At 38.1% G+C, this 16,682-nt stretch overlaps 1 protein-coding gene across 1 annotated transcript in view; it reads left to right on the top strand.

Annotated features, from left to right (window-relative positions):
- The window catches only part of PLD5 (phospholipase D family member 5), a 190,533-nt gene that overhangs the window by 75,159 nt on the left and 98,692 nt on the right, over window positions 1-16,682 (top strand).

Raw genomic sequence — 16,682 nt, 5'->3', positions numbered from 1 at the left:
AACTGTGCTCCTTTATGTGTTAAATGTATTGCAGACTTAACTAAAGTGCTATAAGATCAATTGCTGCCTGTGACATATATTTAGTACTTGTAAGCATTTTCAATAAGACAAGAATTACTGAATTCTTGTATTTGTACTATGTGAGTACCTTTACTGAAATTCAGGAACAGGCAGTTACATTTGTAGTAGGTGCTGAGATGCAATATATGGGATCTTTGGGTTTTGGTTTTTTGTTTAGATGAAATGATTTTCAAATGCAAATTTACGTGTATGATCCTAAAATTCTTTTTTTTGTTTTTAATTGACCAAATTTGTGAAGAAGCTTGGTATTGATTTGAGAAGAACACTGATGGTTTATTAAAGGCTTTCATATTCTGAAAATCAATTTCATTTATGTCTTTTTATTTTAAAGGAAATATGTCTGTAATAGATCTATAGTCCAGAATAATTCTTTGGCTAGAAATTTTTAACACTTGTGCCAAAACAATAGCAAGTGACAATTTTCAAATGAGAGAGAGGGAGAAAGAAAAAAGAAGACAGTTTTAGAAGTCTAGAGCTTTTTCTAGCCTGAGAGAGAAATCATTGTGGTATGTTGTAAGCAGTATTTTCGAATAAAGTCTACATGTTTTTTAATTGTTGTGATTGTATTGTTGCTCACAAGTAAAAATGCAGGTTTTTTATCTGCATGTTGTAACTGACCATGAGGTTTCTCTTCTATTAATCATTCCTTAAACTCTTGTTGCATAAGGAATGCCTATTTCATATGTTGCTAAAAAAGCCTTCCTCTTTACTCATGTATTTATATCTCTTGGAGGCTTTGTACCAAAAACAAGTCAAGGAAGTGGAAATGCAGGCTTTGTTGTATGTCTTCTCCAGTTGCAAAGCATTTCCCATTTGTTTGTTACACAGAGGAACTTGATATTGAATAATACTGAGTAGAATATTCAAGAGGAATTCAACTATTTGAGGTTTAACTAAGAAGTGACTGATTTTTAAATTTTTGTTTTCTTTTTTGACATGTCATTACAAAAATGTTTTTTTTTTTTTCCTGCTTGGCATATTGTAATCCAAAAATACAACTACGTAATTTAAAATCATTCAGACCCTGTCCTAATAATTGAGGGCAAAAAAAATGGACTTAGATTAATTACCAAGCACTGCTGTAAAAATTACTGTGTCTTCTACTGATACATACATTGCAATTCAGATAAAGAGCTGAGGCGAGATGGGAGAGGGTTGGTAACATCAGGCAGAAAAATTCTGCCTTCAGAATTGAATTTAGAATCTGAATTCTACTGACTGAAAAACTGTATTGGTTTAGACAAAGTAATGCTGTTTGTACTTATTTACACTGTCTCATATAAGTTTTGCAGTGTGAATTATATGTGGAGAGACTGGCTGCCTAAAGCAGACTTTTTATTTTGCTTTTTACAACTGGACCAGGTGTGCTTAGAGGCAGCGTCTCACTTCAGAAGGTACTATACACTCTTGGCCTTGTTCCACAAAATTTTGTTTCAGAATGGTGGACTTAGAAAATAGAAATGGCTTTAGACCCTTCCTATTAAGAAGAATGTCAACTGATTGACATTTAAGGAATAAATAGAGCAGTAACAACTGCGAAAATTTAATTTTTTTCAGTTTGTACTTGGTCTGGGATACAAATAATTCTCTTGAGACATCTACATTAATACTGTTAGGCAGCCCTGATGGATGAGACTGGTTGAGAGGATGTGCTTAGCAGTCTGGCAATTTTGCCTTGTCTTGCTGTGGGTCCATTAGACATTGCATCTATAAAATTAGATTATTGTAATTTGAAAACAGTGCTTTCTAATGGCCGATTTATTAAAAAATCTTGGCTTGCCTCTGACAAAATGTTGATCAAGGCTTGTCTTTGTTCAAACTGGCTGGTAAAGTCTAAAAATGGCAATCTGGGAAATAGAAGAAATTATTGCTATTAAGAAATAGTCTCTGTTATCCAGTGTTTGAACCAAGGTAATTTTGATTTATTACTGGTAACTTCAGCTGTTCAATATACCTCTTCTCCTGCTTGTTGCTGCTGATAGTCATACTGGAGTTCCTACAGAGCTTGCACGTGTACTTAATTATCCTCTTTTCACTGGCTTTTCCAATGTCCATTGAAGCAGTAGTAGCAGCAGGCATAGCTCCTGCCTCTGGCTGTGGGTTTGGCCCTGTCTTTTGTGAGGGGCTGAAGAACAGCAAGTTAGAAAAGGAAGTGATAGTAGCTACTTTCCGTGCTTCTCATGTATACTAAAACTGTTGTCACACTGAAGTGGATTTTGCGCTTTTCTTGTAATTTTTGTTTTTTCTCTGATGAAAGTTGGAGGATTTTCTTGTTTTGCGTGGGTGTTTAAGGTGAATTCTATCTTGCATTCTGTTTGAGGGGCACAATTTTGCTATTTTGATTGTGTCTCTTGTCTTCAGAGTAATGTATGATGAGGGCTTGCATTCTTTTGTGTTTGGAGGAATTTGCATATCTGTACAACATGAGTGACAAAGCTATTTAGTTCACTTGGTGATTGTAGGGAGTTTTTGACTAATTCTGCCCTATAGCAAGTACATGGTGATACTTAGGCAGAGTTTGCGTTTGCTTTGGAAATTGTGTGGATGGTTTTGAGTAAGAGTATCTGTCCTTGCTAATTTTGATATTCTGCAGGGGAGATGAATCTTCCTATTGAAATGCTAAGCTTTGGATCCCCACAGTACCCTGTAACACTGAATTCCAGAGATTAAATCTAGCTGTATGCAGTGATTATCTGTATTGATCAGCTTTAATATTGAAATTGATCAGTTACGTGTGTTGCATTCAATTTCATTAGATGTTTCTTTATTCTTGGATTTTGAGAGAGGGCCCACAATTCTTTTTTTAACTTGCTTTATAAATCTTTCCTTCAACTCCTCTTTGCTATTTCACCAAGTAGGATTTTGCAGCTCTGTTAAGCGTAAAGCAGCACATTGGTTCACCTGGGAAGTGCTTTGGCCCTGGCTGATTGTGGGGGAGATTTTCTCTGCACTGCGTGGGCTCTGAACATAGCAAGGTTTATACTGACGGATTACTATTTAATAAACAAACTATGACAAGCTAATAATTAAATGTCTAAACAGAACAAGATGCTCAGATTTTTTAAAACAAGCCTGTTAAAGAGCAACTGAAGGTTTCTATTTAAAAAACACTTATGCCACTTGGGATAAAAGTGCCTTCTGTCAACATGATGGACATGGGAATTGAATGTATCTTCAGTAAGTTTGCAGACAACACCAAGTTAGGTAGGAGTATTGGTCTGCTTGAGGGCAGAAAGGCTCTTCAGAGGGACCTGGAATCTGGAGGAGCTGGCTTGATAGGCTGAGGCCAATTGTGTGAGGTTCAACAAGGCCAAGTGCCAGCTGCTGCACTTGGGCCACAACAACCCCATGCAATACTACAGGCTTGAGGCAGAGTGGCTGGAAAGCTGCTTGGAGGAAAAGGACCTGGTGATGTTGGCCACCTGAGCACACTGCTGGCTAAATGTGAGCCAGCAGTGTGCTCAGGTGGCCAAAAAGGCCAATGGGCATCCTGGCTTGTATGAGAAATAGTGGGGCCAGCAGGGCCAAGGAGATGATTGTCCCCTTATACTTTGCACTAGTGAGGCCACACCTCAAATACTGTGTTCAGTTCTGGGCCCCTCACTACAAGAGGGACATTAAGGTGTTGGAGCATGTCCAGAGATGGGCAACAAAGCTGGTGAAGGGTCTGGAGCACAAGTCTTACGAGGAAAAGCTGAGGAAGCTAGAGTTATTTAGCCTGGAGAAGAGGAGGCTGATGAGTGACATAATCACTCTCTGCAACTACCTGAAAGCAGGGGTGGAGGGGGTTTGTAGTGAGATGAGGGTGGGTTTCTTCTGCCAAGTAATAAGTGATAAGAGGAAATGGGATCAAGGAAATGGTACTGTCACTCCAGTCTTCAAAAAGTGCAGGAAGGACGAAACTACAGGCTGGTCAGCCTCACCTCCATCCCTAGAAAGATGATGGAACAACTCATCCTGAATGTCATCACTAAATATATGAAGGAAAAGGTGGTTATCAGGGAGAGTCAACATGGATTCACTAAGTGGAATGAGTGCATAACCAGCTGACTAGATGAGGGGAGAGCAGTGGATGTCATCTACCTTGACTTCCGCAAAGCTTTTGACACTGTCTCCCATAACATCCTCATCAGAAAGCTGAGGCAATGTGGCTTGGATGAGTGGACAGTGACGTGGACTGAGCTGGCTCAATGACAGAGCCCAGAGGGTGGTGATTAATGGCACAGAATTGAGTTGGAGGCCTGTGGCCAGTGGCGTTCCACAGGGATCATTTCAGTCTTGTTCAACATCTTCATCAATGACCTGGATGAGGGCACAGAGTGTACCCTCAGCAAGTTTGCAGATGACAGTAAACTGGGAGGACTGGCTGATTCACCAGAGGCTGTGTTGCCATTCTCAAACCAGCTTGAGAGTTGGGCAGAAAGGAATCTCATGAGGTTCAACAAGGACAAGTGCAGAGTCCTGCATCTGGGGAGGAACAACCCCAAGCACCAGTACAGGCTGGGGGTCAACCTGCTGGAGAGCAGCTCTGCAGAGAGAGACCTGGGAGTCCTGGTTGATAATAAACTAAACATGAGCCAGCAATGTGCCCTCGTGGCCAAGAGGGCCAATGGCATCCTGGGATGCATCAAGAAGAATGTAGCCAGCACATCAAGGGAGGTTCTTCTCCCTCTCTACTCTGCCCTGGTGAGGCCTCATCTGGAGTCCTGTGTCCAGTTCTGGGCTCCTCAGCTCAAGAGGGACAGAGAACTTCTGGAGAGAGTCCAGCACAGGGCCACCAAGATGGATCGGGGACTGAAACATCTTTCAAACGAGGAAAGGCTGTGGGAACTGGGGCTGTTTAGTCTAGAGAAGAGAAGACTGAAGGAGGATCTTATTAATATTGCCAAATATCTAAATGGTGGGTGTCAGGAGGTTGGGGCGTCACTTTTTTCTGTAGTAGCTAGCAACAGGACAAGGGGTAATGGGATGAAGCTGGAACACAAGAAGTTCTATTTAAATAAAATAAAAAACTTTTACTGTGAGGGTAAGGAGCCCTGGCACAGGCTGCCCAGGGAGGTTGTGGAGTTTCCTTCTTTGGAGGTCTTAAAGATGTGTCTGGACATGTTCCTATGCGACCTGATCTAGGTAGACCTGCTTCTGCAAAGGGTTGGAGTATGTGGTCTCTAAAAATCCCTTCCAATCCTACCATTCTATGAATCTGTGCTTCTAAGTTGTGCCAAGGGAGGTTTAGGTTGGATATTAGGAAAAATGTCTTCACTGAAAGGGTTATCAAGAATTGGTATGGGCTGCCCAGGGAAGTGATTGCATCACTGTCACTGAAGGTATTTAAAATATGTGTACATGTGCTGTTGAGGATTATGTTTTAGTGGTAGATGTGGCAACTGCTGAGTTAATGATTGGACTCAATGCTGTTGAAGATCTTTCCCAACTTAAAGGAGTCTATGATTCAGTGATGACTGTTGTCCTTTCATTTTGGGATCATGGAGAGAATGAGCTATAAAACCACTTAATTTTTAAGATGATCCTTATTTGCAATCACTTTTATTTTTGCATTAAAAGAAGGAATACCATTGCAATTGGAGATTCTGTGGCTGAACACTGCAAAGAGCTGGTGGACTTCCTGCAAAGACATTTAACATCCTGAGCCAGATATGGAAATCAATAATTCATCAAGCTTGCAGAGTACCAACATTTCTTACGCTTTATTTTTCAGTTTTTAAAATTTACTTCAGTGGAAACATATTGTATCAACAGTTTTCTCAGTATCTGTACAAAATACTTTTTTTTTCTCTGTTCCTGCACTGGTACCAAAAAAAAAAAAAAACAAGAAAAAAGAAAGGGTCGTTTATTTGCTTGGCATTTGCTTTCAGTTATAAAGAGTGTCTTCACAAATGTGAAAAGGACTGCCAAAACTCATGATCTCTTTAATCTTATTCTGTTTGCATTACTGCCAATAGATAGTGCATCATTAATTATATTGTATTTTAGAGGTCTGGAATTCAACTCATTTTGTCCAAATGCACAAACCATTCTTGTTCAGATAAATCTAATGATTTTGTCTGAAGTTTAGGACAGAGTGCTTTAGAGTCTCTTTAAGGCAGCTTTTCCTGTCATGCTAAGCGTTGTTTAGGATTAAATATAGAGATTGATATATTTGTATTCTTGGCATTTATATATTTAAGTATGTGTCTGTTTCTCCTTTCATGGCTTAAAATTTGTGAACTCACATCTTAGAAAATGTTCCAGCGTTAACAGAAATCAAATTCCAATTACTTTAAGATTCCTGAGTAAGTTAGGTGGGATAAAAGAATAATTCATGCACTAGAATAGCCTTTCTCCTGTGTAGTTTGCTGGGATTTCTCTGTGATCAAATACATTCCTTTTCCTTCTCCTCTCTCTTCTTTTTTTCCATGTTTCAAAAAACCAAAATTAGTTCACCCCAGAAGGACTCGTAAGATTCTCAAGGTCATTTTCTTTATCAGATTTTAAGCCTACTCTAAACAGAGTTATTAAATCTAAAATTAATGGTCATTCTTGTGATCTTCAAGACTTATCTGCAACATTTCAGAGAGGTTTTTATTCTGCCTGATGAAAATAGCAATCCAGCTTAATAAAGCTCCCTGTTAAATTGTTCCTCCTTTCCTCCATGGGAAAGGCATTAAAAGTAAATAAAATTTGTAGTAGACTGTCTGCATTTGTGCTTCATTTCAAGGTGAGTTTTTCATTCAGCCAGGGCTGTCTTTGCATCAGATCCTAGCAAACCAGCATTCCAGTGACACCATTTACTTCTAATTGCCTCTCCACCTTCAGGACAGCATATAGAAAAGGTACTCATTATCATCTCCGCTTACAGTAGATGTGTTGAGTTCAGTGTCTAATCCTTTGATGGTACTGTAATATCCTCTCAACTGCTGTGGTTTGACACGCCTTAGGGGGTACAAGTCGAACATGCTTGATGCTCCCTTTGGTGGCCTGCTGAGTACATGATTGGGTCTACCTTCCAGAGCAGTAGGGCAGTGAAACAGTTAAGAAAAAGCAGTCATGGTGACCACTGAAGCCTAAGCATTGTGCCAGAGCTGTTGGTACTGTTTGCCTGGGCGAGCTGATGCTGACTATTTTTTTTCAACGACATGCAGCACACTTTCCCAGTTAGAGCACTGAGGTCATAGTCAGATAGCAGTGGTTCTTGGTGTTAAGGCCATGCTGGGAGACGACTTGCTGGTTGACATTTGCTAGGATTGTTTTTTTCAGATGGTCTGTGTATTTCAGGAAGATATACTTGAGTGAAGTATTCATACATAGATGGAGCCAGAAGCGCCTCTCTGTGGTCTCTCATAAGGTCTTCCTCTGTCCATGGCTCTCTAGTTACAGCATCGTTACAGATACAAAGTACTCTTGTGTGTTTGGCAGTTGAACCTTTGTTCATGACCTTTGCTAACTGGGAAAGTGTGAGCTTGCCTCCTTTATTCAACTCAGCCACATCTAATTGTCTTGACCAAGAATAAAAAAATGCATTGAAGGTGTCCTGGTTTAGGCCCTTATATGAATAAAGGACCACGATCATCCATAGGGTCTTTGGAACTCTCTAAGGACAGGGAGGGCTCACTCTCCACTCATCGTCCTAGGCAGACCAGACAAGACCGCTAAACTTGAAAAAGAAAAGGAAACTTAATTTAATTCACTGCCGATTGAAACATAACAAACAGAAATATTCAACAGGAGTGGGGCAAATAATGAAAAGCACAATCAACCCTTTAAGATCCCCTTCACCCCTCCTCTCCCCTCTTCCTGGACTCAGAGCCCTGATCCTGATGTCTTTATCTCCTCCTGCCCTGAGCAGCGCAGGCGGGCATCAGTCCTTTCCTAATAGCTACTGCTGATTGTCTCACCTCAGGGCAGGTGGGCTCCTTGATGATCCTCCCTGCTCCACTGCAGGGTCCTCATACATTTGGCAGCCCTGCACAGGCCATTCCGACACGAGGTCATCCCAAGGGCTTCACCTTCTCTCTCCTTTGGGTTGGGGTCCAAAACACTCATCCCTTCTGATATGGGGTGTCTGACTCTCATCCCCTCTGGCATGGCATGCTCTTGGAATTGCTGACAATTGTTGGTCTTGCCATTGCCCTCCATCGGTTGCAGGGGGACAGCCTGCATTCTTGTCCTGGGCTGCACGGGCTTCTCTGGTGTGGTGCTCCTCTTCCTTTCCTTCTTTTCTAAGTGAAGGATCCATGTGGTTGCCTCCATCTTGTCACACCCTGTTCTTTATCTGTCTGGTTTTTGTCACACCCAATTCTGTTTATCTGTCATTTATTCTCTTTTTAATGACCACATTCTTTGCAAGTAAGACTACTGCAGAACTATTGTACAGCTGAGAGTTTTTTTATGACTGGCAGGATCAAAATTTGGGATGTTTAAATCTGACTCCTTCACATATTAAGTTCTGAGATGACTCTTCTAAGAGCCACTTGTAATTTGTATGCTTTCTGATATGAGGGGGAGGATATGTCTTGTCTCAGACTAAACTTCTGGTAGGTATTTAATGGCACATTAAAAGTGTTGACTTTGGATGCTTACTGGTTTTCTGGGTCTGCTTGGAATTCTGGAAATAGATACGTTACTCATACGTATGACCACAGATTATAATCTGATATCTTTTGCCAATTCGGCAGGTATATAGCTAAATGATCTAATTTCATCTCTCAAAATATTTCCTTTAAAAGCCTGTTAGGAAGAGTGTCATTTTAATTTTCTTTGTTGTCATTTATAAAATATCTACTCAAGTCGACTTGAATTGGTGTCTAAAATAATACATTTTAGAGATCAACTTCTACTCTCTGAGTATTGGGAAAAATGCAGTTTTACCAATAGCTTTGCAAAATATGAGTATTTGTAAGTTCTCTGTGCAGAGTGATTACCAATAACTCAGTTAATGTTTTCTAAAATCTGGAAGAGTGGGGCTTTTTTTGTTGGTTTTATTTGGTTCTGGCTTCATTTTGGTTTGATGGGTTGTTATTTTTTTACTCTTAAGGCATCAGAATTAAAACATTCATTTGGTAGAAAGATAAATACTAGTTTATCAATAAACTACGTAATTTGTATCCATTTTGGAAAGATGTCCCATCACTTTCTTCATCTTGTCCAGCAATTTACCCATCCGTTTTCACAGACACTCAAATTTTAGCTTAGATGCAATAAGTTTTAACAGATGCAATTTTATCTGGATGCAATTCTACATGGACTAAACTTAATTACTCTTTAAAAAAAACCACAAAAACCCAGAAAAAAAAACTAAACAAAAAACCCAAAACAATGCACGTCACAAAGCACCAGAAATATAGATACCTAAAAGCAACAAACAGTCAAATCTTAGCACTCCTAAGGTGTACTGGAATATTTCCATAGAATCTTGCCTCTGTAATTCGAGTATTGGCAATGTCCTTTGCGACTGGATACTTTGAGTACTTTATTCTTTTCATTGATGGATTTTTATTACTGTTCGTACCTTGACTATATCTGCTGAATTTGCAGTGCTGATTTCAAATGATTGCTGACTAAAGGTTTTACCTTGAATTTTCCTTCACCATTTTGCAAAGTAGTTTTTTTTTGCTCTTCTTGGGCAGGAAGGGCATTAATTAGGCTTAAGGGATTGTTGGATTCTGTAAATGTTGACATCGTAGAATATCCTTTTGTTCCTATTCTGTGAAATAGAGCTCTTACTTAGAAGACTCTCGTTAAGTTACTGTTAACACCATAAAATCATGCTTCTTTGAGGAAAAATAATATTTTTGTTCTTGAGTCGTTTCTGCAACTGTGAGCTACTCCACCTCAAGTCATACCATGACAATCAAGGCCTTTTACAAAGATGCATAGGCCAAGACAAAAGAAGGTAATAATTGTTTTCCCACTCATGTATTGATATATGATTATTCAGTCCAAATTAATGTTTTTAGTGAACAAATTGTTCATATAAGATGATCACGGATTATGTGGAAGTCAATAAAAAGACAACATACATTAACAGTTGAATTCAAGGATCTTAAAGGTCTTTTCCAAACTACATAATTTGATGATTCTGTATTTTTTTCATTTAAAAAAAATAAATATACCTATATTTATATATACCTATACCTATATATGTATTTGCGATACTTATGTCTCATAAAAAGGTATTTTATAAACACACATGGTCACAAGCTGAATGTAGAAATAAAATGAAAAAAAACCCCTCACATTCTGTGATTCTGTGATCTTGCTGACTAATGTATATGACAGTGGCTATTTATACAATATTTGTTGATCTTTTGTGACACTGTGTAAAGTTGATGTTATGATATTTTGCTGTGTTTTACAAATGGTCAAACAGTGAATAGGTTGCTACTCAAAAGAGTTGAATAGACGTAACCCAAGTTGATGACGGACTTGTGCAGCTTTATACAGGACTCTAAGCACCTCAGCTGTTACATTTTAGAATTTGAAAATCAAGGCAATAGTATTTACCCAGGACTTAAATCTGTTGCAGACAAAGGAAAGAGACTGTGATTCTTTCCAGTGACTAAACAGGTACTGAGTCAGCACTTGCTATGTTATGTTGGGAAATCTCAACTCCTAATTCCTGACAGATGTATATTCAGGGTGTTCTCTGTGGCATGCATACTGTAACATGTAAGAAAAAAACCCACAGATTTGAATTTAAAAATGCAATGTTAACCCCAAGAAAAGCATCTGGATTTCTTTATGCGTTGATGGGGGCAGTAAGGGCAGCATCATCCAAGCTGTGTGCACCTTGTGATCCTCATCTCTGTTAGAAAGGAAACTGCCTGACAGACTAGGGTGCAGAGCTTCACCAGCTACCATTTAGCTATATTGCCTGGAGTGACTATCAGGCACATGCTATGAGGCAAACTGGTTTGTGTTACTATATTTGAAAGACTCTTTCTAAACAAAATTTATAGATAGCTCAGAGTTATGAACATATAAACAAAAAAGCTGTTAAGAAAACATACTCAGTAGGAATTTTTTTATGCGTCTAGTTTAGTAGTACTGTGGCATCAAAGTGCAATGTAGATATTTAGAAGAACAGAAGTAAAACTAAACCCAACCTTTGTATCTTTCTGATGAGAGAGTAGCAATCTAATGGGAAAAAATAAATAGTAAATAAAACCAAAATTTATTTAGGCTGATGCTTTCTCCCAAATTTATGAGAAAAGTGGAAAGGGAAAAATAGTACTTATAAAACTAAAATTGGAGGTTAAAAGAAGTTTCTCTTCTGATGGTATCCTTGTCCCTTCATGTCTAGAGATTAAGCATGAGCTTTTCAAATACACAGATAAGACAATTGTGTGAGTTTCTTGATAGGCATATCCTGTAGATCTTCAATTATAGTACAGTAGTGAACAGAGAAAACTAAGTGATACAGTGTCTCTTGTTTAATGGTATATATGTCATTCTAGATAATAAACAGCAGTGCCAGATAAATTTCTTATTTTAAATTCAACATAACTGGGTCACACTGCTTCTTTTCTTGGTGGGAACTTTGTAATAGATATCTGATCTTCATCTCAATTCACCCTAGATCCTCAGGATCCTCATGTTTTCATACTTTACCCTTCAATGTTGCATCTAGCTGTCTACACTGTGATAATGTGAGTTACAGATATACTCATTACATGGATGAGGTTTTAATTTTTTATGGCACTGAGTGATATAACACCTGATGGTAGGAAAACGACAGAGGCACTGTGGCTGTGTTGCATGGACGGAATCTGTCAGGCATTAATATGGGGAATACTATTCCTCTCATTAACTCAAAATCTGAGAAGCAAGGCAGATTTCAAGACATTTCAGTGTGAGTGTGAATGTTTTGAATAGTGATTACTGGTGTGTTAAATTGTTAATACTCTACTTACAAACTCTGACATAAAGTAGTTGGTGTTATTGCTCACATGGACTTAATTTTCTCTTGGGTTACAACTCTGATAAGATTTTGTCATACAATAAAGGTGTTTCCTTATTGCTTTCTTATTTTTATAGCAGATTTAATTTCCTTCCTTTCACTTTGACAGACATCTGTGGCTGTTCTTTTCTTCTGTCTTTCCTTATCTTGTCTTGTCTTTGTGAGATTCTTACAGTGTCCTTGCACTTCCCTTGGGCTTTTCTGCTTTTTTGTGGTCTTACCCTATCCACGGTGGTTGAGAAAGTGGCATAAACTCCATTCTTCGGAATGTTTTCAGCCTCCCTCCTACACTTATGCATACTCCCTGCCTAGATGAACTATGTTGAGTCTATATTTGGAGTTACAGAGTGTATCAAGGATAAATCTGTGTTGGCCACAGTGCTGCAATTCTCAAACAAATCCACAGTTTTATGTATTACTATAGCTAAATGGAAAAAAAAAAGTCTAATTAGTTAAGAAACATTTGGATGTAATTATTAGAAGACTGTGTCATAAGATAGTTAATCCAGTGAATATGCTTATATGATCTCAGCTTAATTAGAATTGAAATCAAAATACTTGTTATAGTCCTCTGAAGGATTATTTTTTTTATGCAACTGCAATTAGTAGATTTTAATAAGGTGTACTGAAACAGCAAGGCAGGCTTTTCTTGGTCTAGCCAAGTGATGTATTTTAGGGGCAATATGTAGGGTTAACGTTTAACCAAGAGATACTATGGATAAAGAATGCTGTTATGCTTTTAGCTGAGGGGAAAGGGCATTTAACACCTTCCATGGATTCCCAGACTTAATTCACATCTTGAAACTGTGTGTCCAAGTGCTTGTGGCTCCCCTGAGGAACGGCAGCTCGTCGATATTGCAATTCTGTTATACCAACCACCTCAGCCTGAAACTCTTCTAGAGACTGCATGTACTGACTAGCTTCTGATATTCTTGCTGCCTCTCACTTCTCTCTTTCTACATACAGGTAATGTCCTTTGAAGAAACACTTTAAGTCAGACACACTGCTCCTATCCTCTCCAAGTAGAAACGTGAAACACTGTGTTTCTCTGGTTTTGCTCTTGCTTGCTTTCTCAAAGTGCATGCAGTAGTTACAGCATAAAAATCTGTGTATGCTAGATACAGCTTTTGAGAGTTGATTTGCAATTAGCTATACTTTTGCTCTTTAATGAGTTCTTACAGAAAGCTGCTTCTTTTGTTAAGGATTTTAATGTTTAATGTTCCTTGCCACACAGAGATGATGGATCACAAAGGGTTTTTGTTTTGGCATGCTCATTGGAGGTGAAATCTGCTGTTTGAATTTTCTCTGGAGTGTAAAGACTGGTCAGATCAGCTGGTTTCTCCTGCCTCAGCACCCTCAGGCACTTGTCTCCCAGCAGTCTAGCATAAGAATCCGCTGACCGTCTCTCAATTATCCCCACACAGCTGCAAAGCCCATTAGAGTGTTTTAGTGTTGACAGGCAGAAATGCTGTAAAAATGCAAATTTTCTTCTACTGAAGGGCAAGATGCCAAGAAATGCTTTTAAAGTATTTCACTGCTGAATAAGCTTTTAGGGGAGTTGATACAGCTAGAACGCAGAGTTTTAAGCAACGAGAGGGAAGCTTATGCCTTCAATAAGATTACTAGTATTTTGTTTCTTTAGTAACTTCAGGACTTTGGCACAGAGTGTTTGCTTTCTTTACTTTTTTAGATAGAAAATAATGGGCTAAGAGGTGGTGTTCTCTTCTATTGATACACAAAGGAAGGACTGCCTTATAATCTCCAAACTGACAGTGTCTTCATCTGCTGAAACACTATACTTAGAAGCGCTACAGGAAAACCCAGGATGGAAGAGTCAGCTTTCATTCAACAGATATTTTAACTTCTTATGCGTATTGATGCTCTGTAGAGCTGTCGCCAAGTGAAATGCAGTTGTGCCCTTGACTTTGTCAGTGGAGTACTGAGCTGGAGAGATTGCTTTGCTATTTTTTTTTAAAAAGCAAGATTTAATGAAAATAATAATATTTTCTGTTGTGAAAAAAATAGAAGACTAGTGCTTTGTCCCGATTTTGGAATGGACTGTGGTCATTGATCAGAAAATTTTAAAACTATTTTTCTTCCATCTCTCAACTGAAATAAGATAGTGACTGCATAATATTTGATATATAAGACTGTTTCAAAGGATGTTGTTTCGCTTAACCCAGGGCTGAAAAAGGGGATGAGTTGATTATAGTTCTACTTTTTCTTCCTGTAATACTGTACTTTCTGTCTCTACAGTACAATAATTCCATCTTCTCTTAGTCCTCCTTTGCCACGTATGGGCCATTCAGGCATGATGAGCATGACATATTCTCTGAAGTGCAGTCACCTATACTGAAGTACTATACTTGCATTGCTATATTTCCTTTTAGCTTTGTTTTACATCAAATGATACCTAATGAAGAAAGGTAGGATTAGCCCTTTGCAGTTCAGCAAGTTGCTTCCTCTGAGGAGTGTCACTATCATCTTCAGAATGTTTAATAAGCCAAAACAATATTTTTTACAGATACTTTCTCATAGCACTACTGAAGTGCATACTGAGTGTTTCTTGTGCATTGCTTGATTCAGCAGTATCAAGAAATATTGGCTCTCTGTAGTAAAGTGTCCGTAGTGATCTTAACAGTACGCAAATGGGGAATTAATATATATACTTCAATATTCTCTAATTTTACTCTGAAAAGCCATGAAAGGGGCATACAAATGTATTTGGAGATTCTTACAATTTATTCTGAGAAAAATCTGGGTCACGAAGAGCTGTCTGCAGTGTTCAGTACAATGAAAAGCCTCATTAATAGGAGCAAAATATAAAGAAAGCAGCAGACATTGTACTCTCCCACTGGGGAATGAAGCCTAAAAATTTCAGTAGGACATCTAACACTGAGAGACTCAGTGGTGTTGGCACAAATGTACCCTGAAAGTATGCACAAATTACAAAAGAATAGGATCACATTGTGAGATCTCAGCAACCACAGACTTGGGGTTTTTGTAATCCTGTGGTAATCAAAGGCCTATTAGCTGGATAATTTGTCAGTGTACCAAACTTCTTCATTTTCAAGCTATAGGTGAGAAACCATACTTCAAGATAAAGGGGTTATCAGTGGAGCCGATCAAAGATTAGTTATCTGTATTATAGCGTTAAAGTTGAATGTATTAATTATTGCCCCAATATACTTGTAAAATATTTGTGTGTTGTAAGCAAAAATATATTAGTCTAAGTTTTCCACTTGCCTTAATTATATTAGTCTAGCACGCAATAGCTAACTAGATCACTAACCCATGTTTAGAAATTCTAAGAAAGAGTTAATTTTAGATTCTTTAGTGAAAACTTCTATTTTAATTGGTTTTGTTATATCTTTCTTCTGGAAATAAACTGGAATTGTTTAGAGTTTAACTCCCAAATTTTGACTTTGTTGTTTCTAGTTATAATGAAGACTAGTTTATTTTTAAAATCCACTCAAGATAATAAAGCTTCAAACCAAGCTCATAAATTTATCCCCAAAGGTTGATAAAAGGTTTGGTTTTAACTTCTTTGGGAGGTATACAGTTGCAGTGTTTAATCAGTACCAAAAAATTGAAAATGTAAATGCACATTTTCGAAATGCTACTTTTTATTTAAAACTAGCTTAATTTATATTGGAAGTAGGTGATCTTCAGAGCAATCGGTTCTTTGTTGCATCTTTTCTCTCCCTCTCCTTTGCTCTCCAGCAATCCATCACAATGATGGTATGTAACCTTTATTTTCCATCTTCCCAGTTTCAGATAATAAAAATTCATTGACCTTATGCTGTTACTAATAGTATGTCAATGAAGAGGGACATTTGTTTGACAGTATTTCAAGCTTATTAGACTCCCTATGGCTCTTGCCATCTAGTGAGGCAAGAGTGTTAATTGGCCTTTTATTAAAAATTACTTTAGTGTGGGGAGACTCATCCTAGACATTAGTGACAGGTTAGGAGTAAAAGATAGCAGGAGGTAGAGTGGAAATACAACTAACCTTTGGCTATTGTTTCTCAGTCCTTAGGAAATATTCTGTGTTTGTGTTTGTTCAAGGTCAAAACACCATTATAACTTTGAGCTCCCTTATCCATGACTTTTTTTTTTTTTCCCTTGTCCTGTTTTGCAATACTTTAGAAAGCTAATGTGTACTAGAAGGTAATCGCTTTGCATGCACAATAGCCAGCTTTGAAATTGTTTGTGCAGCATACCTGATTGCATTAGACATATTGTAAATGAAGCTACCCATCTCTGCATTGGAAACAGGAAAAGATAATGAAAGTGTCTTTGCTTGTTTTCTGAGGAGCATATTTTTGTAAGGGTTTTTTTTCAATTATTTTGTAAAAAATCCAGGAAGGCTCTTTTATATTGATTAAGCTGCTGCAATTTAGTAGTTTTAAAGGCAAAGCACTGCTCGCCTCTCTTTGGCTTGGTGTCATGTTCTCACCATTTTTGTATTGGAAAGGGTGGTAATCAACAAGAATACAGCATGGAGATGGAATAACTGAATCTTCTGTCACATTACTAACTGAAACGATCATCACTGTTTATGTCCCTCTTAGTCCTTTCACTGTCAGACATTTTGCTTATTTGTAAAACTGTTTCTTTAATTGCTTCTCAAAGCTGTCTTCTG

The sequence above is a fragment of the Colius striatus genome, chromosome 2 (genome assembly GCF_028858725.1).
Source record: "Colius striatus isolate bColStr4 chromosome 2, bColStr4.1.hap1, whole genome shotgun sequence".
NCBI classification, from domain to species: domain Eukaryota; kingdom Metazoa; phylum Chordata; class Aves; order Coliiformes; family Coliidae; genus Colius; species Colius striatus.
This window is presented reverse-complemented; position numbering and strand designations above follow the sequence as displayed.